Raw genomic sequence first — 20,095 nt, 5'->3', positions numbered from 1 at the left:
TGCAAGGTAAATTTGTTTTGGTGCAAGAATCTTGGAATCCATCATTTTTTAGGAGCTTCAGAATTGAGCTTAGCAGAGAATGAGAAGGGTAAAGCCAAGGAGGCCTAGGGAGAGGTTGGCTGATGGGCACAAAAGTACAGTGAGAATGAGTTAGTTCAGTTGTTTCAAGGCACAGCAGGGTGACTCCAGTTAACAATGATTTGCCATATATGTGTGTATGATATATTTATTTATTTGAAAGGCAAAGTGATAGAAAGAGATGGAGAAAAAGAGAGAGAAATCTTTCACTCACTGATTTATTTCCCTTATGTCTGCAACAACCAGGGTTAGGCCACACCAAAGCCAGGAGCAAGGAACTTCATTTGGCTCTCTCATTTGGGTGCCAGGAGCGCAAGTTCTAAGGCTGGCACTTGCTGCCTTCCCAGATACACATTCGCAGGAAGGAAGATTAGAAGTGGAGGAGCCAGGACTGGATCCCAAGTACTCCCATCTGGGATGAGGGCTTCCCTTAACCTGTCATGCCACATACCTGTCTGTTACTATAGATTTCCAAACAGCCAGAGGAGAGGATTTTGGCTGCTCCCAACAGAAGAGAAATGACGAATGTTTGCAGTGATGGACACGCTAAGAAGCCTGATGCGATCGTCACTTGTATACATGTATGGAAGTCTCATGCCACACGCCCTAAATGCAAATATGTGTGATTACCCAGTGTTAATTATAACAGTAAGAAGCTGGCCTGTGGGAGCCCACCAGGATGTGAAGGTGCACTCTCTCAGGGACACCTGGTCTAGGGATTGGCACTGGTACTGGCTGAAGATATTGGGGGATGCAGGGAGTTCAGAAGGCTCTGTCTACATGGCTCAGTCCTGTCTGGGGCTCTTGAGGATGCCTTGCCTTGGCTATTGGCCTGGAGGACTGCCTGGACAGGGTTTGGGTGCTTGGTAATGGGTACAACTGCTGTTAAGTGGAGTGGAGGAGGGAGTGAACTTCTGGATCTTTCTTTTCATTTATTTGAAAGGCAGAGAGAGACAATGACTGATACAGAGAAATTTTCCATCCATCAGTTTACTTCCCAGGTGCCTGCAGCCACTAGACAGAGCCAAACCAAAGCCATAAGTCTGAAACTTAACCCAGGTCTCTCATTGGGGTGACAGGGACCAAAGTTATCACCTACTGCCTGCCACAGTGCACATTAGCAGGAAGCTGGGATTAGGAGGGGAGCTGGGGCTTGAACCCAGCTACTCCAGTTTAGAATGTAGGTGTAAAGCAGTGTATTAACTGCTGTGATAAATGCCTGTATGGAGGAGTCTCATGTGGAAAGGGAGCAGGCTGGTGTCATTATCTACTTGATAATCTAAGTTTTTGTTAACCTAGGCTGTTGAAGTATTGGTTGGGAAGTGTGTGTGTGTGTGTGTGTGTGTGTGTGCATGCTGTATAAGGCAGGAAGTCTCAAAGTGAAAGAAAAATCAACTACTATTTCTTTCTTTTTTTTTTTTTTTGATTTATTTGTTTTATTACAAAGTCAGATATACAGAGAGGAGGAGAGACAGAGAGGAAGATCTTCCCTCCGATGATTCACTCCCCAAGTGAGCCACAACGGCCGGTGCGCGCTGATCCGAAGCCGGGAACCAGGAACCTCTTCCGGGTCTCCCACACGGGTGCAGGGTCCCAATGCATTGGGCCGTCCTCGACTGCTTCCCCAGGCCACAAGCAGGGATCTGGATGGGAAGTGGAGCTGCCGGCATTAGAACGGGCGCCCATATGGGATCCTGGGGCGTTCAAGGCGAGGACTTTAGCTGCTAGGCCACGCCGCCAGGCCCAACTATTTCTTAAGTACATACTCTATACCAGATACCATGCTGAGAACATAAAGAAAAAGTTAATTTTGCATTTTGCAACAGAGTTTGCATAATTTGACCAAGCATTTGGGCCAGGCTTAGCTGCCTGACCCTACAGCTCGAGCAGAGGTACCTTCCATTTTATGTGCACCTGTAGAAAGAATTGCTCCATCTCCTTCCATAAGAGTTTGGGTCTAACTTTGCCTGAAAAAAGTGAGGTTTTACAAGGCAGAGTTTCTCCAACATGAAAACTAATAGCTTTGCCTTTTGAGGGTAGTGAGCGGCTTCCAGCCAGTGATAAGGAACTGGACTGTTCCTGGCACCCATTCAGCAGTCAGCCTCTCTCCTGAGGACCTTGAGAAGGGTCTGGGGCTGTGGATGCTCCTGGGCCACTTGGGAAGCCAGGAGGCATCGTCGACCCTGCCTGGTCTGACTCAAACCGTGGGTGGAAGGAAAGCAAGCACCAACCCGCTGGCCAAGCCTGGCACATAGTGGAGCTATGAACAGCCTGCCATTTGTGACTCCCACAGAGCCCTATTTATCACCAAAATGAACTTGAGTTTCAACATCTTAGGATAGGAGTCTGTAAGCATGGCTTTGCTATCAATCTCTGATGCTGAGTCAGAGGGTGTCCTAGACAGGCCAGCAGCACAGCAGGTGGAAGAGCCAGGAGGCCTGGACACCGGATTCCTGGGGACTCGATCCTCTCTGGGGATATCAAGTGTTACCCAGCACCAGGGGACCGGACTGCAGCAGGACCACTGTACAAGCCATTCTAGGTGATGGGGGTGAGCTTTGTGGGGTGTTACCTGTGAGACCTTAGAACTTGGAAGCATAGGGAGGCTTTTAGGAATGACCTGGTCTACAGTGGTCTCCCTGCTTGCACAGGTAGGGAAACAGAAGCCCAGAAAGAAAGAGAACTTTCCTGAGGTCACATTTTGGGACTGGTGGTGGAGCTAGACCAGGCAGAATCTTTCCATTTCCCGTGTAATTTGGTCCTCTCAAATAGCTGTGGAGTTTTAACATTGTAAGGGACTGGTTTTCTAAAGGAACCCTTTTGGTTTCCATCACCACTGTAATGTCTTGAGAATTTTTCACTCATCAGATCTACTTGCTTATTTTTGATACTAAGAATTAGCCAATCAGGAACAGTATTGAGACACAACAGATAAAGCCACTGTCTGTGACACGAGCATGGACATGAGCATCCTACATGGACATGGATGCTCCTCTTCTGATCCAGCTTCCTGCCAGTGCACCTGGAAAAGCAGTGAAAGATGACCCAAGTGCTTGAGACCCTGCACCAAAACGGGGGACCTGGAAGATGCTCCTGGCTTTGGCCCAGCCCAGCTCTGGCTGTTGTGGCTATTTGGGGTGCAAGATCTTCTTGTCTCTCTATGTATATATGTAAATAACTGTTTCAAGTAAATGAGTAACAAATCTTTTTAAAAAATAGACCAATCCATTGTCTCCACTGACAGAACATTCTGCTCCCCAAATTTTGGTTTCTATACCCCAATACTATAATCTATACTAGCTGTCTCTATCTTTTTATGAGAGTAATTAAAAATGTTATGGAAAACTGGAATTAAAAGACAGTTTATTAAAACAGTTTGAAAACCATACACAAGAGGGTCTTCAAGAAACTCTTGCAAAATCCATACTATGAGAAACTATTTGTAGCTTTCAGATTTTTCTTCATCAGAATATTTTTAAATTACATTTTCATGAACTTTTAGAGATTACCTTCATACACATTATATCTCCCATGTAATTTGTGACAGGTTTTTTTCTCCATTGTATGATTGCACCAAAGTTTGTTAATAATCTAGAGATAAGTTCTTAGATTTTTAAAAATTCTCTTTTTTGATACATTACCCAGGTGCTTCCAGCCAATACCAGACCAGGAGGTAATATGAATTATCTTCCTCATCTGATTTTAAGAGATCTGTGCCTAGAATTTTTATGCTCAGTGGGTGTCAAGGAAATTACATATTTTTTGTCTTGCTAAAGATTTTTTGTTTTTTAAATTTTATTTTTGATGATGTTTACATAGTTGATCAGGGTGGGAAGGATTGAAGGTTAGGGAAAAATGGGTACGATCATTGTTTCCAAATTTTCTAGTTCGTCCTTCTGTTTCTGGGGGGAGGGAGGAGATAAGGGTATGAGCCATGCTCAGCCTCTGAAACCACCTCAGTACCCGGGAGTGGGGAAACGCCACCCAGTATCAAGCCAGGGTCCTGATGTGGCTCATGCTCCGAGGGTTCAGCCCAGGAGGATGCGATCGTTCAGAAATGCTGTTGATCTCGCTGATCCAAGGATGAGGAATCCCTCCCAATGTCCATTGGCTGAAAAAGTCCACCTTATAGTCTCTGTTTGCCCAGATTTTTGCTGTTACCATTTGGCTGGGGTAGTTGTCTAATTTTTTCTGTTCTCTTTCCTCTGCTATGGTATCAGATGTCCTCTGCATGCCCCAAATGGGCTGCCATATCCTCCATGTGCATCAGGGCTTGCCATCCACTACTCCATCTTTTCCACTGAGGAGAATCAATTCTTGCAGGTGGACCCATGGGCTTGGGCCAGGTGACCTGAGCCCTGCCAGACCCCCCACCCTCAGGGCTCACAAACCTGGCACCCACTACACAGACAGGCCCAAGGACCCAGACCACATAACTCAGGCCTCACCAAACCCACACCCCCCCGCACGTCCGCAGGGGTCACAGACCTGGCCTCCACTGCACCCAGACTGGCATGCCTTACCTCACCTCAGCATCCACTGGCAGGTGTTGCAGCCTGGCTCAGTCCAGCCTGCTTCCATTTCCAGCTCCTGCTGGTGGGTAATGCAGCCTAACCCAGCCTAGCCCAGCCCAGCCCAGCCCAGCCAGAGCCCAGTCCTGGTCCTAATGTGGACTAGCTGAAGGTGGAGTCTAACCCAACCCGTCCTGCACCCCATCCTATTTCTCAGATCTGCCAGTGCATGCTATGAACTGGCCCAGCCAGCTCCAGCCCCAGGCCTGACTCACATGTATGCTGGTGGGTGCAGTATCCTGGCATGATTTGGGCTGCTCCTTGCCTTGATTCTTTCACTCACCTACAGGGACTGCATCCTCACAAAGGAGTTCCCCAAGCTACTCTATCAGGTCTCCTCCCAGTGGCAGATCTTGTACACATCAGTGGGTCCTTGGCCCAGATTAACTTAGTCCACCTCTAGCTCTAGCAGGTACAGTGTCGTTGCTCAGCTGGCCCACGCCCATTCTGGTTGTTACTCTTGGGAGTTACAGCCCAGAGCCATACCTGGTCCACCCCCAGACATAGCTCTCGCGTGGTTCAGTAAGAACCAAGATCTAACCCAGCCTGTTCTATTCCCACCCTGACTCTCACACGTGCCAGGGGTTGCTGGAATCTGCCCCACTTGGTGGTCCCCAGACACAGTCCACAGCCATGCTGAGGGAGACTGTAGTCATGTCCAGAATAGACCACTGCCCCCATTCCAGCCCCCACACTCACCAGTGGGAACCCCAACCCAACTGGGCCGTCCCCTTAGCTCCCCAGCTAGGCCAGTTCCCAGCCACAGATCTTGCATGTGCCAAAGAAGATTGCAGCTTTTAAAAATTAAATTCTTCTAGGGCATTTTTCAAGATGATCATATGTTTCTCTCATATTAAAATATTATCCTAATAACAGATTTCCGAATCAGCTTCGTTGTCATCATGAAATCGTTTTCTTCCATTGCATTGCTTGAATTGATTTGCCAATATTCAATGTGCTGTTTTTGCAAATAGATTTATATTTTGCTTCTATGTGCACAGTAAATATTTGTAAGTAAAAATATTATAACACTTGAGGGAGATATTTGACTCAGCATCTTAAATCACTTCTTAGAAAGGTGAGATCCTGTGTTGGTATGCTGGGTGACGTCCCAGCTACTTCACTTTCAGTCCAGCTTCCTGCTAGCACATCTCCTGGAGGCAGCAGATGCTGCTGCAGATGCTTGTGTCCCTGTCGTCCACATGGGAGACTGGATGTAGTTTTAGTCTCCTGGCTTGTACAGCTCTGGTTGTAGCAGACGTTTGGGGCATAAAACAGTGGATGGGGGGAACTCTCAAATAAAGTAAAAATAATAAAAAAAGACTCTAAGCAAATGATATTTAAAAAATACAAGATATGGTAGAATGCTGTGTCAGATTTGTGAAACAAATTATGGAACATTTCAACCTAAATACCATGAACTATCTAAATATCATAGAAGTGATATATTTATTACTTGAGGCTCTATATGTGATACTTATTTGGGAAGTTATTTTTAAAACAACATGTTTCTGTTATTTAAAAATTAACGTATTCAGTCCCAAGAATTTTTCTCAGAGTGCAAGTTTAACTTTACCTCAAAAGTCCTTTGAACCTTGTATTTGAACATGAGTAACAACAAGGTTGGATATAGATTTTTTGCATTGTAATCTTTTCCATCAAATTCTTCAGTTGTTATGTCATTTTCCTCTTCACTATTTCAGAGAACTCTGATGAAATTTGATTTTTTAAAATCCCTTAAGTAAAACTTACTTTCCCCCTGCTCTGATCAGCCTGCGAAAGTTTTCTTCATCTGTAGCACACAGCTGCAGCTTAGGAAATCTATACTGACTGGCTGAAAAATGTCACCAGATTACATCAAAGAATGCTTCTCGTTCATTTAATTTTGCCTGGTAGACCATAAGCTCTTTTGATCTACAAACTGCAGGGTCTGTTCAGTTCCGAGACATTTTGTTGTCATTTTTCTTTGATTATCACTTCTCCATCTGCTGTGTTCTTTGTCTTTGCTATTCCTGGTAATATCTGGATTCATCATTTGAGTCACTTTTAATTTGTCTCTTCTTCTTTCAGTTCCTGGAGGATCCTTTCTGTTTGTTTTCCAAATCACAGAGACCCAGGCTCTGTGGAGATTGAATATTCAACAGTTATGTTTTGCAGTTCAAAGTCATCTTTTCTAATCTAGCGCCTTTCCTGTCTCAGAGAGGCTGCTGATATTTCTCTGTTCGCCTCTCACTCCATCTTGGCTAACAATGTATGGTGGACAATCACTCCCTGTCTCATTGGAATGGCTTGGTCTTTTGGATGTTCAGACACCACACAGCCCTGGATTTCTTCCTGCCTGACGGTCAGTCTGAGCCTCCTTTCCTGGCAGCACAATTCTCAGGCCTGGGCTGATCTTTCCTCTGTCTGCCTGCCTGGTCTCTTTAGGTGATCTTAGCCAGAGCTGTAGCTTTAAATAAGCACCTCTTTGCTGAGCACTGCCCAGACTGGCATCCCTGACCCACACTTCCTCCAGGCCCCAGACCTGTGTGTCTCCCCTCTCACGCCTCTTTTTAAGGATCTAGCAGGTGGCTCCAGCTTGGCATGGACGAAGCAAACTCTTTATTCTCTCTTATGAAGCAATCTCTCCCCATGTCCTTTCGTTTGCATGGAAGAGCTGAAATAAGTACTTACTCAAAACAAAACTATGGGTCTTGTCTCCTGATTTTTCCTAGGATCACAGCTAGTCCTTACAACCTGCTGATTTCTATCCCCAGTATATCTCCTGAACTCACCTGCTCCTCACTTCCATGGTCCTTGATGTCACGGTGGCTCCGTGACAGGTCCTTCCACATTGGCTTTCGCCTTGTTGTAACCTGTTCTTCATGGAGCAGCTACAGTGTTCTTTCGAAGACATACACCAGTGCTAAAAAAAAATTAGATAAGTAAAATGTCCACATTTCTAAAATGACACCAACAGAAACTGACTCTAGAACAAGAGAAAATAGGCAGTTTCTAACAAGAAAAAAATTGGATTTAAAAATCTTCCATTTAAAATAAAAGCCCAGGTGTTTCTATTGATGAATTATTCCAGATGTTTAAAGAATTCATTCCAATATTTCACAAACTCTGCCTGAAAATCAGAACGACTCCCAGTTTGTTCTCTGAGTCCAGTAGTACCATGACACTTAAATCAGACAAACATCCCCCAAAAAAGCTTGACTGGGCTGACTGGCATTGTTGCACAGCAGCAGGCTAAACTGCCTCTTGCCATGCCTTAGTGTCCCAGATCAGAGCACAGGTCAGAGTCCTCACAGCTCCACTTCCCTTCCAGCCCTCTGCTCATGTGCCTGGGAAAGCAGTGGAGGGTGGTTCAAGTGCTTGAGTCCCTGCCACCCATGTGGGAGAGCTGAATGGAAGTCCAGGTCCCTGGCTTTGGCCTGGCCCAGCTCTAGCCATTGTGAACATCTGGGGAGTGAGCCAAATAGATGAAACTTCTCTCTGTCTCTCCCTTTCTCTCTCTATCACTCTGCCTTTCAAATAAAACTGAACAACAAAATAATATCTCTCATGACTATAGGTGCAAAAATCTTCAACAAAATACCAGAAAAAAAAATGAATCTAACAATACTAAAAGAGTATACCATATGAGCTAATGAGATTTATTCCAGGAGAAGGCAGGATTAGTGCAGTATTGAAAAGTCACTATGTGTACTATGTTAATACATGAAGTGTACAAATCATATGGCCTTCTCACTAGATGCAAAAAAGCATTAGACACCCTTCCATGATAAAAAAAAATTGACGAAATTAGGAAATGAAAATAGTTTTCTCATCTTGATAAGGGTGTTTATATGAATAACCCATGGCTATTATGATATGTAATAGAAAAAGATGGAAAGCTTTTCTGCTGGTATCAGGAACTAGAAATGAATACCTATACTTGCCATTTCTTTCAATACAATAGCCAGGAACATTAAGTAAGGAAAATAGAGACATCCAAATTAGAAAGGGACAAAGTAAAACCAGTTCTATTTGCATGAAAGTAGGCATGATCAGCCTGGTGCAATAGCCTAGCAGCTAAAGTCCTCTCCTTGAACATGCTGGAATCCCATATGGGCACCAGTTATAATCCCGGTGGCCCCACTTCCCAGCCAGCTCCCTGCTTGTGCCCTGGGAAACAGTCAAGGATGGCCCAATGCCGTGGGACCTTGCACCCATGTGGGAGACCCAGAAGAAGCTCCTGGCTTTGAAATGGCTCAGCTCCAGCCATTGAAGCCACTTGGGGAGTGAATCAACAGACAGAAGATCTTCCTCTCTGTCTCTCCTCCTCTCTCTATAAATATGGATTTCCAATTTTTTTTAAAGATTTATTCATTTTATTACAGCCAGATATACACAGAGGAGGAGAGACAGAGAGGAAGATCTTCCGTCCAATGTTTCACTCCCCAAATGAGCACAACGGCCAGTGCGCGCCGATCCGAAGCCGGGAACCTGGAACCTCTTCCGGGTCTCCCACACGGGTGCAGGGTCCCAATGCATTGGGCCGTCCTCGACTGTTTCCCAGGCCACAAGCAGGGATCTGGATGGGAAGTGGAGCTGCCGGCATTAGAACGGGTGCCCATGTGGGATCCCAGCACATTCAAGGCAAGGACTTTAGCCACTAGGCCATGCCGCCAGGCCCTAAAAATAAATAAATCTTTAAAAAATAAAAGAATTTAGGTATAATCTAGTATACAGAAAATCTTAAGGCATCAACAAAAAACTATTAAAAATAGTAAATGGGTTCATAAAGTTACAAGATACGAGATCAATATATAAAATTTATTGCATTTCTATATATTTGCATGAAAGAATACAAGATTTAAATTGAGAAATAATTTTTTTCACACTAACATCAAGAAAAATAATCGCTTAGAAAAGAATAAAAAAAAGAATGCAAAGACATCTATGCTTAGAAGACTTACTATTGTTAGGACAGACACACTCCCCAAAGCGATCTTGGAATTCAGTATAACTCATCTCAAAATCCCAGCTGGCTTCCTTTTAGAAATTGACCAGCTAATTCTAAAAATCATATAGAAATGCAAGCTGTTCAAAATACTCCAAACTGTCCTGGAAAAGAAGAACAAAGTTGGAGAAACCACATATCTTAATTTCAAAACTTATGGGAAAATCACAGCCATTGATACTGTTGGGTCCTGACTGCTCAAGTTTATAGAAATATGGATCAATGGAGTAGAATTCAGGGTCCAAAAATTAACCTGAACGGCAGAGATCTCCACCCCTGAGGGGTTGCCGTTCTCACTGAGCCCGAGGCAGGAGAGGAGAAGGCAAATGGTAACGACACACGGCAACACCTTCTATAGTGCTCCAGAAAGATTGACATTCCGAGAGATTATAGCTCTTAATTTATAGCCAAAATAACTATAGTTTTAAACCTTTTGGCCAAGGGACAGCTTTGGTTATTATTACATTTCATCAATAGACTGGAGAGTACCAGCTTCTCATCATTATGAGTCACATTTAATGAGTGTTTACCAAGTGCCAGGTCCTAGTCCAGGCTCTGCTTGTGTTAACTCTTTGGTGAATCGAACACTACAGTGCCATTGTACAGGTATCGTTTTTGTCCTAAATATGTTTCAGTATCTTGCCCAAGGTCCTACATTCCATGAGTGGCTATTTGAATTAGAACTCAGGGAGATGACCTCCTGAGCCGTTGTGTTTTGGGGCATCTGAAATCACGAGGTCTTACTTTCTTCAGATTTCTTAGCAAGTGTACATAGCAAGCTTTTAAGGTGTTTGTGTGTGTGTAAATTGTCTCATGGGAGTCAGAACAAATTGGGAAGTCTGTGCACAGCCTCTTGGCTCCTTTCCTCTCTGCTCTGAAATCAGAAAATTAAATCCCAGAGAGGCCCAGTGACTTTCTCAAGTTGGAACATGAAAATGGGACTGGGAATCCGAAATCCACACCCATTTTTTGCCCAAGGTTCTTCTCTGTCCTCAGTGGACTGCACATCAGATTCTTGTAGTTGTGTTCTGTGCCTTTCCCTCTCACAACTCAAATAATTCCCATTCAGAAAGTGCTTGTGTATGTTTCTTCCCAGTAGGAGTCATGCCTGGTCCTAATTCTAACAAAAATCCATCCCAGCTCCCACATCCCGCTCTTGCTTGCTTTGCTGGGGCTGTGGATGGAGGCTCTGTGTTTGCTTTCATCAGAGTCAGGCTTAAGGCAGAGGGACTGGAAAAAGAACATGGAGTCACTAAATCCAGACCATGTGATCGGGAGGTACAAACCACAAACTGGTTCCAACCAGAGGCATGTGAGACCATCTGATACTGTCATTGCCCCCAGCTTCTCCCCTTGTCATCTGTAGTATTACTACTGACCAAAGAAACAGCGACAGAGTTGTAGTGTTGCTTCATGGTGACATGGTCCTCAGGACTGCTGCTTTCTGATGTGTGATATGGGGTTAATCTGTTGCTTGTTTGAGAGAGAGAGAGAGAAGGAGAGAGGAAGAGGGAGGAGGGAAAGGGAGAGAAAGGAGAGATGGGGGAGAGAGAAAGAAGGAGAGAGAGGAGAGTGAGAAGGAGAGAGAGAAGGAGAGAAGGAAAGAGAGAGACATGAAGGAGCTTTGGAGAAGGCCATGCATATGAATACAAACACGAGGAGTTACTGTCCTTGTACCAAGCTGAATCCAAGCAAGAAGTAGCTCTGGATCCTCTGCCTTGACGATGACTCTCAGCATCTTAGACTGTTTCTGTTGCTGTTACACAAAACCAGAGATTGGGTAATTTATGAAAAACAGAAGTTCAGGGCAGTTAAGCTGTTGCTTGCAATGCCAGCATCTCATGTGGCCACTGGTTCGAGTCTCAGCTGCATCACTTCTTTTTTTTTTTTAAAAGATATTTTTATTGGAAAGTCAGATATACAGAGAGGAGGAGAGACGGAGAGGAAGATCTTCCATCCAATGATTCACTCCCCAGGTGACCGCAATGGCCGGTACTGCGCCGATCCGAAGCCAGGAACTTCCTTTCAGGTCTCCCACATGGGTGCAGGGTCCCAAAGCTTTGGGCCATCCTCGACTGCTTTCCCAGGCCACAAGCAGGGAGCTGGATGGGAAGTGGAGCTGCCGGGATTAGAACCGGCGCCCATATGGGATCCCGGTGTGTTCAAGGTGAGGACTTTCGCCACTAGGCCATGCCGCCGGGCCCAGCTACATCACTTCTGATCCAGCTTTCTATTGATGCATTTGGGAAAGCAGCGGAAGATGGCCCGAGTGCTTGGATCTCTGTAGTGACAGGGGAGGCCCAAAGTTTTTGTCTAACTTGGTGCAGTCCCAGCCATTGAGTGACGGTTTGGGGAACGAACTAGTTTATAGAAGATCTTTCTCTCTGTCTCTCCCACTTTCTCTATAACTCTGTCTTTCAAATAAATCTTTGAAAGAGTTGGGGTCATTATTCCAGAGGCTGAGAAGTCTAAGAACTTGGCATTGGCACGCACTTGGCTTCCGGGGAGGGCCTCGTGCTGCTTCGACTCATGGCAGAAAGTGGAAGGGATCACATGGGAGAGAGGAAAGGAGGCAAGTGAAGGCTAAGCGAGCCAGACTGACTGTTTAGATAAAGGCATGAAGCTGCGTGTGAGGAAACCACCTCCAGTTCCACTGCACTGAGCAAGTGCGGTTTTAACACATGAATTTTGGAGGACACCTTTAAATCACAGTAAGAGGGATAAAGTACTATCTTCATTGCATCTACCAAATCAACGTTGGAACTCCATGGGGCTGGGGCTCCAGGCTTCACTTCTTTGGACCATGGCTGGCTCTCCAAGGGAGATGCGAAGTCACCTGTGTGAATGTCGGTGACTGGATCAGCCCTGGGCCTTGGAGAAGGAAGCAAGGAAATGGGGGGGGGGGGGGATCAGATCTTTTTGTTCATTGATCCATGATCGTGCCAAGTGGTGGAAAACAACTCTAAGGAATACAGACCTGACTTTCTGTGAGGATTAGAGTGAAGATGGGCACTGGACAAAAATTCACCCAAATGCAGAATGGCAGTGGTGGTTGTGGGTGAGAAGGAAGAGCTGCTGGGAGTGATGTGAGCAGCCTTTTACAGATCAGCAAGGACTTGGCCAGCTGAAGGGGGACCATGCCTAGAGAAAGGGAACAGGTGGCAGGAGGTGGGCAAAACCCAGAGAACAAGCAAGAAAGCAAGTGTGAGTGAGATGTGGCAAGCAAGGGCTGAGGGTGATTGGTGCTGATGTAGGCAGAGAGGCTGGCTGAGCCTGCTCTTGTGGACCTGGTGGGAAGCAGAGATCGTGATGCTCATCTTAACATTCTTTTGTCTGATGATATGAGCTCTACTGACCCAGGTTCTTCTGCACACAGCTGGAATTTCTTTCTGCACAATCTGATTGATCAGATTCAACAAATCCAATAAACATTCATTGTCCTCGGGTCTGGACCTGGTCTCCAGGCTTTGGTCCCTGTTGAAGAGAGGGCAGCAGGAGGGACAGCCACTTGATTAAGTGACTGTGCAAGTGAGGCAGGCTGAGCTGAGTGACGCACAGGAGGGGCAAGGGCTGAATGTTCAATGATCAAAGCTGACAGTTACAGGAATGTGTCGTGTTAATGGCCACATCTTGGTAATGCTTGTCGTGTCCATATGGGAGGGTTTCCGAGAAAAACTATAATTTAAGCTGAGCCTTAAAAATAGGGTTTTTATTATATATATACATGTATATGTAGCCAATTTAAAAATATATGTCCCTAAAAGAAAATTTGAAAAATGTATAAAAGAATGAAAAGAATAATTATGCTTAAGTCAGAGGAACTCTCTCCCCTTTAAAAATTTTATTTATTTGTATTGGAAAGGCAAGTTTACAAAAAGGAGGAGAGAAAGAGAGGAAAGATTTTCTGTTTGCTGTTTCACTCCCCAAAGTGACCACCACTGCCGGTGCTGAGCTGATCCGAAGTCAGGAGCCAGGAGCTTCTTCCAGGTCTCCCACACAGGTGCAAGGTCCCAAAGCTTTGGGCTGTCCTTGACTCTTTTCCCAGGCCACAAGCAGAGAGCTGAATGGAAAGTGGAGCAGCTGGGATTAGAACTGGTGCCCATATGGGATCCCAGTGCATGCAAGGTGAGGATTTAGCCAGTAGGCCATCGTGCCAGGCTCTCAGAGAAACTCTCTTCAAAAGTCTAGAGAGTATCTGTATGCCTCTTAGCTGTGTTTAAGAACCTTGGAAGCAATGTGTACATGCAATTTGGCAGAACTCTCACTTTTCAGTTTTTAAAAATTTGAGAGAAAGAGACAAAGAGAATGACCCCATTTGCTGGTTTAGCCCCTTAGTGTGCAGCTGTCAGGGCTGGGAGCCAGGAGCTGGGCACTCAGTTCAGCTCTGCCACACGGTGGGGCAGGACACAAACTCTTGCAACTGTCCCTGCTGCCTTCCAGGGTCTACATGAGCAGCAGGCTGGGGTCAGGAGCCAGAGCTGGTGCTCAGCCAGGCCCTCGGAGGACATCAGTGCCTATCTCAGCCCTCCACTCTTTCACTTCACATGCCAAGGGATTTTCCCCAGATATGAAATGTGATTATGGCTGCTCAAGGTTCTAGTCTTTGGATTTGTATAACTATCTCATCAGTCTCTGGCAGTTCCCAAATGTGCTGCTTGCAGTAGTCTGTTTTGTTGCCAGTAGCACAACCCCATCAACAGGGCAAGTTATAAAGAAAGGTTTAGTTTAGCTCATGGTTCTGGAAATGCAAGGTCAAGGGGTGACATATATATGTATTTTAATACTTGAAAAAGCAGCCTCACCATGAGGATGACATGTCAGCAACACTAAGCCCTGTGTGTGTGTGGGGGGGGAGAGGGCAATGCAAACCACATTCAAGTCCTAACAGCTGCTGTTGGATCGATGATAAAACGATCAGCTTTAGACGCAGAACCTATGCTGGTGTCTGAGTGTTTCCTTAGGGCAGACTCCACAGGGTGGCTTTGCCGGGGCAGAGGATGTGGAATCTCTGGTTTTGGGCAACTTGGCCAATGATTCTCTCTAAAAAGGTAGGAATCCCTCCATGTTGCTGCACACTTGCCAGCACTTTTTTTTTTCTTCCATAAAGCTTTGTCATTTGGCTGGAGAGGGGGACAATGCCTTCTTATTGGTTTTTGGTTTTACACATGCTTTTTTTCCCCCCTTATTAAGGATGTGTCTGACCTTCCCCAGCAGAAGTAGAGACACAGGCAGGCCAGAAGGGGCACAGAATGAAAGAAAACGTGAGGAGACCATCCCCCGTGGAAGGGTCTGGAATGTGCGAGCGGATGTCAGGGAGGTTGCTGGAGTCTTCGCCGTCTTGAGCCCTGTGTACCGCCATCGCTCCAAATACGTGTAGCTGGACGGGGAACAGCCGCCCGAGACCCTGATCCTGCTTGTCCCAGGATAAGCTTGGGAGCCAGTGTCCCCACTCTGCCTGGTGTCTGCCGGGAAGGAGGGAGGGAGGGAGAAAGGGAGGGAGTCTACTCTCATCATCTCCGGAAGATGTGGAAAGTTCTTGGGAGAAGCCATCCCGAACAGGACTTGACAGACAGCGGGAGAGAACCGGGTTGATTCAGCCTTTCTGGAAGGCAGCTGGGCCATTGGTCTCGCCTCACACAGTGTGAATCGTTCTGAATTCATTCATTTTGCTTATAAGACCGCTTGTGCTGTCCCTTAAGTGGACTTTGGCTGAGGTAGGACCTGGAGCTGCCATTATTGTATCATACAGAACAGCTCTATTGCCCCCGCCAACTCCCTGTACTCTCTCTCCATCCTTCCCCTGAGTCCCTCCCTGAATCGCCAGCAATGACATTTCCTAGCTTTTATGTCAAAACACACATTTATGGTAGATTTACACCTACTATATATGAGAGCACTTTAAAAAGTTCATGGAGAGGCTGGCATGGTGGAATAGCAGGTAAAGAAAGCTATCACCTACAATGCTAGCATCCCATGTAAGTGCTATGGTTATATATATGGTCTATAATATGGTTATATATATATGTGTGTGTGTATTTATAAATAATATGGTTATATATATCTGTGTTTGTTGGGATATTTTTTGAAAGATTAATTTTTATTGGAAAGTCAGATATACAGAGAGGAGGAGAGACAGAGAGGCGGATCTTCCATCCAATGATTCACTCCCCAAGTGACCGCAACGGCTGGTGCTGTGCTGATCCAAAGCCAGGAGCCAGGAACCTCCTCCTGGTCTCCCACGCGGGTGCAGGGTCCCAAGGCTTTGGGCCATCCTCGACTGCTTTCCCAGGCCACAAGCAGGGAGCTGGATGGGAAGTGGAGCTGCCGGGATTAGAACTGGTGCCCATATGGGATCCCGGTGCGTTCAGGGTGAGGACTTTCGCTGCTAGGCCATGCCGCCAGGCCCTGTTGGAATATTAATACACAACCAACTGGAATATATATATATATCCCCTTCTGATCTAGCTGCCTGATAATGCATCTGGAAAAACAGCAGAAAATGGCCTAAGTGCTTGGGCCCTGTACCCACTTGCGAGATCCTAGAAGAGGTTCTAGACTCCTGACTTCAGCCTGGTCTAGCCCTGGTTGTTGTGGCCATTTCGGGAGTGAACTAGCAGATGGAAGATTTTTCTTTCACTGTCTCCCTCTTTCCTCTCTGTATGTAACCCTGACTTTCAAATAAGTCTTTCTAAAAATGACTTTTAAGAAGTTCATGGAAAATGGAAGCGAAAGATCAGCTTGCTTTGCTGCAGCTAGTTTTGGAATTCCGTGTGCAGTTTCGTTCGTCGTGCCCATTTCACATGAACTCTTAGGCTTGGATTTCCAACTTTCCTGCATCCAAATAGGCTCATCTTTCAGGTTATTCTTCCATGAACTTTGTGATGTAGCCTCACAGATGGATGCCACCACCTCCAGAAAGTCTTCACACCCTTTCTCTGCTGGGTACTCTGTCTTTCTTTTCCCACACCAGCTCATTAACTTTCAGATGAGGGAACACAGCACCACATTCAAATACCCCACACAGCTAGCCAATGCAGGGTTGGGGCTTGAATGTAGGGTTGACTGTTCCTAGCCAGTCCCCAGCCCTTCTCCTAGGTCTTTGGTACAGTTCACCATGTTTTGTCTCCCCTAGACTGAGAACTTGGGGAGCAGGGACTATTTTTAACTCATGTCTGGATCTTCAGGGCCGAACATGGAGCAGAAGCTCAAGATAAACCTGGATGAGTTGAAAAACGTTGTGCTTGTTGGAATATTAATATACAACTAACCGAAGCATGGAAGGGAGAAAATCAGCAGGAGCCCTAGGGCAGTGGACAGGAAGAGACTCACTGTGCTTGCCGGCAGACAGTGAGCGCCAGCACCCACACTCCTGAGACTGTCATCCATTGCTTCTATCTGGACTTTGCTAGAGAGGTGCCAGCCCTGAGTGCTCTGCGGTGTGAGCCCAGCAGTCCCACTTCTCAGAGCTCACAGCACCAGCTGCAGAGCTTCCTTCTTTGCTAATGCAATTTATATGTCTGAGCATGAACTGGGGATTTGGGAGCCTTCGAGGAGATGACTTTGGAAATGAAGCGCAGCAGGCTGGGCGTTTTAGGAGACTTTGGAGGAATTCTTTTTAATGGTGCCGAGCCTCGTCCTGGGCAGAAGCAGGGAATGTTCAGAACTTAGAGAAGCCCATGTCCAACCCTTATCCTCTTCCATGCCTTTCCCGAGGCCCCTTTAAAAACACACCCACTGCAGCTTTCTGTTTAACAATGGATATGTCTTCCCGTGCTGGTTGCTGCGCAGCGTGATGGAAAAAGGCAAAGCAGGCTCCTTTAACAGGTTCAACTTTTTAGGGCAGTGGAAAGGAGCTATTCATGGCTGTGTTTACATCTAGCCTTGAAGGCGCTCAAGTGGGATGAGGTGGCAAGGGCACGTGGATCAGTACATTGGACGATTTCCGGATCTCAGCTCCTCCCTGAGGGTGAAGCTAATGGTTGCAAGGAGGTAGTGTCTCACCTTGAGGACCTTGGGGACTTTCTTGTCCCAACCCCTGCATGGCCTTGGGTGGGCTGCTGGACCCCTCTGATTTCATTTCTGTTATTGTAAATTTGGGGCCATGAATAGCAACCCTTCAGGACTGTTTTCAGAGACCAATGGAGACCAGAGCAGTGCCTGGTCCTCAGAAAGTGCTCAGTAATCTGCAGCTCCTACCTCAAGATGTGCCCGTCTCTGTCTCCCACCGTGATGAGGGGCCTTGGCTTACCCCTTCTGTCCCCTAACTGCTCTCTCACCTCCCACTCCAACCCCAGCCTTAAGATGGGATGTCTGGTGTAAGTTCTGGCTCTGCTCTGGGTGACAGCTCAAGTGCTGGGGCCTTTGCCACCCTCATGAGGCCCAGATGGAATTTCTGGCTCCCAGCTAAAGTTACACTCTAGCTGTCAGGGCTTTGGGGGAAAAAACCAGAAGATGGGAGCTCTCTGCTTCTTTGTCACTCAAATTCATGCATTTCAAACAAACAAGCCAAACCTTTTCACATCTCCTTCCCACCCCTTAGGCAAGACCTCAATTCTTCCTTGTCTTTTCATTGCCTTCCACTGGCCTATCTCTAAGCAGGTGTTTCCCCGAGGAATCAAATTCCAGATCCAACTTCCTAGTCCAGGCCTTTCTCATTATCAGTCTTCTTCCCTCCCAAACGATGACTTCTTGATCTGGTTTTAGAAGGAAATCTCAGGAGAAACAAGTCGGCAGCTTCCTTCCTTGTGCCTCGAGTTCCACCATGGAGTTCTTCGCTGTTTTCCTCTAAGCCATAGCTGCCAAACTATCATGACATTTTCTTTCTTTGTGCTTTCCCTGTCCTAGGTTGCAGCCCTGGAAAATGATAGATGCCTGAAATTGATTAGGGTAATCGATGCTGTGTGGTGTATTTACAAGTGATGGATGTTTCATCTGCCAGATGTGAGTGTTGGCAATGGCTTGCTTGTTTATAAAACCCCTGAGATCCCATTTGTATCCGTGACTAATGCTGGCATAGAGAGATGTTTGCAGACTTCCAGAAATGCCTATTTATTTGGCGTGTCCACCTTTCTCCTTTACTTTCCCATTCATCACAAGCCCTGTGGCTCTTCCCTGCATTACCAAACCAGGGTTTTATTAAATCTTCTTTCTCCTTGACCTCTGTGATAGATGGGGCTGGTTTTATTTTGCATTTCCAGCAAGCCTCCTATCTTGCCTGCCCCTCTGACTCAAGACTTAGCTCTCTTAGCTCTCCCAGCTTATGACTGCACCTGCAATACAAATCCTAACCATGCTCCCGTGGCACCTAGAATCCTGTCTAGCCTGATCCTCACCCCAGAACCCCAACCCTGAACTGGGTTGTTCTGGTTTGTAGGTGACAGAAACTCAAGATGATGAGCTTGTACCCACAGAGATCTTTACTGAAAGGTACCATGCAGTTCATAGGATTGAACCAGCTCAGCCCTGGGGCTCTCAGAGGCTGAAGCCAGGACCTCCCAAGCATTGGCAACTGCCATCCATCCAGTACTGCTTGCCATGTGAACTGGTTGCCTTCTCTGTCACAAACAAGTTTTTGAGGCTCTGCAAGGTATGTGACTACAGTCAGTCTGACCTTGCATGAAGAAAAGTATACTTCCTCCCCACTGAGAATGGCCTGGCTTGGGTCACATGTAGCCCTGGAGCTGCAAATTCAAGTCCCTAGAGCATGACCAAATCCAAATAGTGGGAGCCAAGGGTAACCGAACTGACGTCACTGCGTCCACTGTGGCCAGGAGAGCAGACCACAGAAGTGTGCTGGACAGACAGAGCTGTAGCAGCCGGCCTTCCATGAGCCCCCTGGCCATAGCACCTGCCCCCTTCAGTGGTTACTGAAATCAGCACTTCCTGCTGGGCTTCTAGCCTTTCTTCAGCTCAGCTCACATTCAGGAGGAAGAAGCAGATCATTTCCATGCAGGGAGCAGAGAGTGATGACCAAGATGGGCTCAGCGCATAACACGGTCCAGCCAGAGGCTTTCAACACACCTGCTGGGTCAAGGAACTTTCTGGAAGCCAATTTTAGTCTCAGAGAGGACTGGGCAATGAAGGAACAGGTGGAGAGGGCTGGAAGGTGGACCCCACTTAGGGAGGTGAGCTAGACTCAGAGATGCCTCTCCTGGCCCTTGCTCTGGCCCTTCCTCCTGTCTCCTGCAGAATGAATGGAATCTGAGTTTGCTATGCAGTCTCCAGGCTGAGCTGGAAAATGCACATGTCTTTAAAATCCCTCAGTGGCAAATCATAGCTTCCTAGTGAATCATAGCAGCTATGTGTTGCAGGTGGTCCTGCTCTGGCTTTATTTACACATCTGAGCTCCTGCAGGACATCAAAGGGCCCTGGCTGGCAGCTCAGTGCCCTAAATGTCCTTCTCCCTCCCACAGCTCAGCGCATGCAGGGCCTCAGTCAGTGCTCAGAAAATGAGGGA

The 20,095-nt window shown here is 46.5% G+C and overlaps 1 long non-coding RNA gene across 1 annotated transcript; it reads left to right on the top strand.

The window, feature by feature from the left end:
- The first annotated feature begins 299 nt into the window (after nt 1–299).
- On the top strand, nt 300–19,721 carry LOC131481918 (uncharacterized). Its single transcript, XR_009246650.1, has 3 exons — nt 300–480; nt 18,484–18,579; nt 19,013–19,721. It is a non-coding gene; the product is annotated as an uncharacterized LOC131481918 (long non-coding RNA).
- Nucleotides 19,722–20,095: the final 374 nt, after the last annotated feature.

Source organism: Ochotona princeps, chromosome 14, assembly GCF_030435755.1.
Source record: "Ochotona princeps isolate mOchPri1 chromosome 14, mOchPri1.hap1, whole genome shotgun sequence".
NCBI classification, from domain to species: Eukaryota; Metazoa; Chordata; class Mammalia; order Lagomorpha; family Ochotonidae; genus Ochotona; species Ochotona princeps.
Note: the sequence above shows the minus strand (reverse complement) of the source record. Positions and strands in the feature narration are given on the sequence as shown.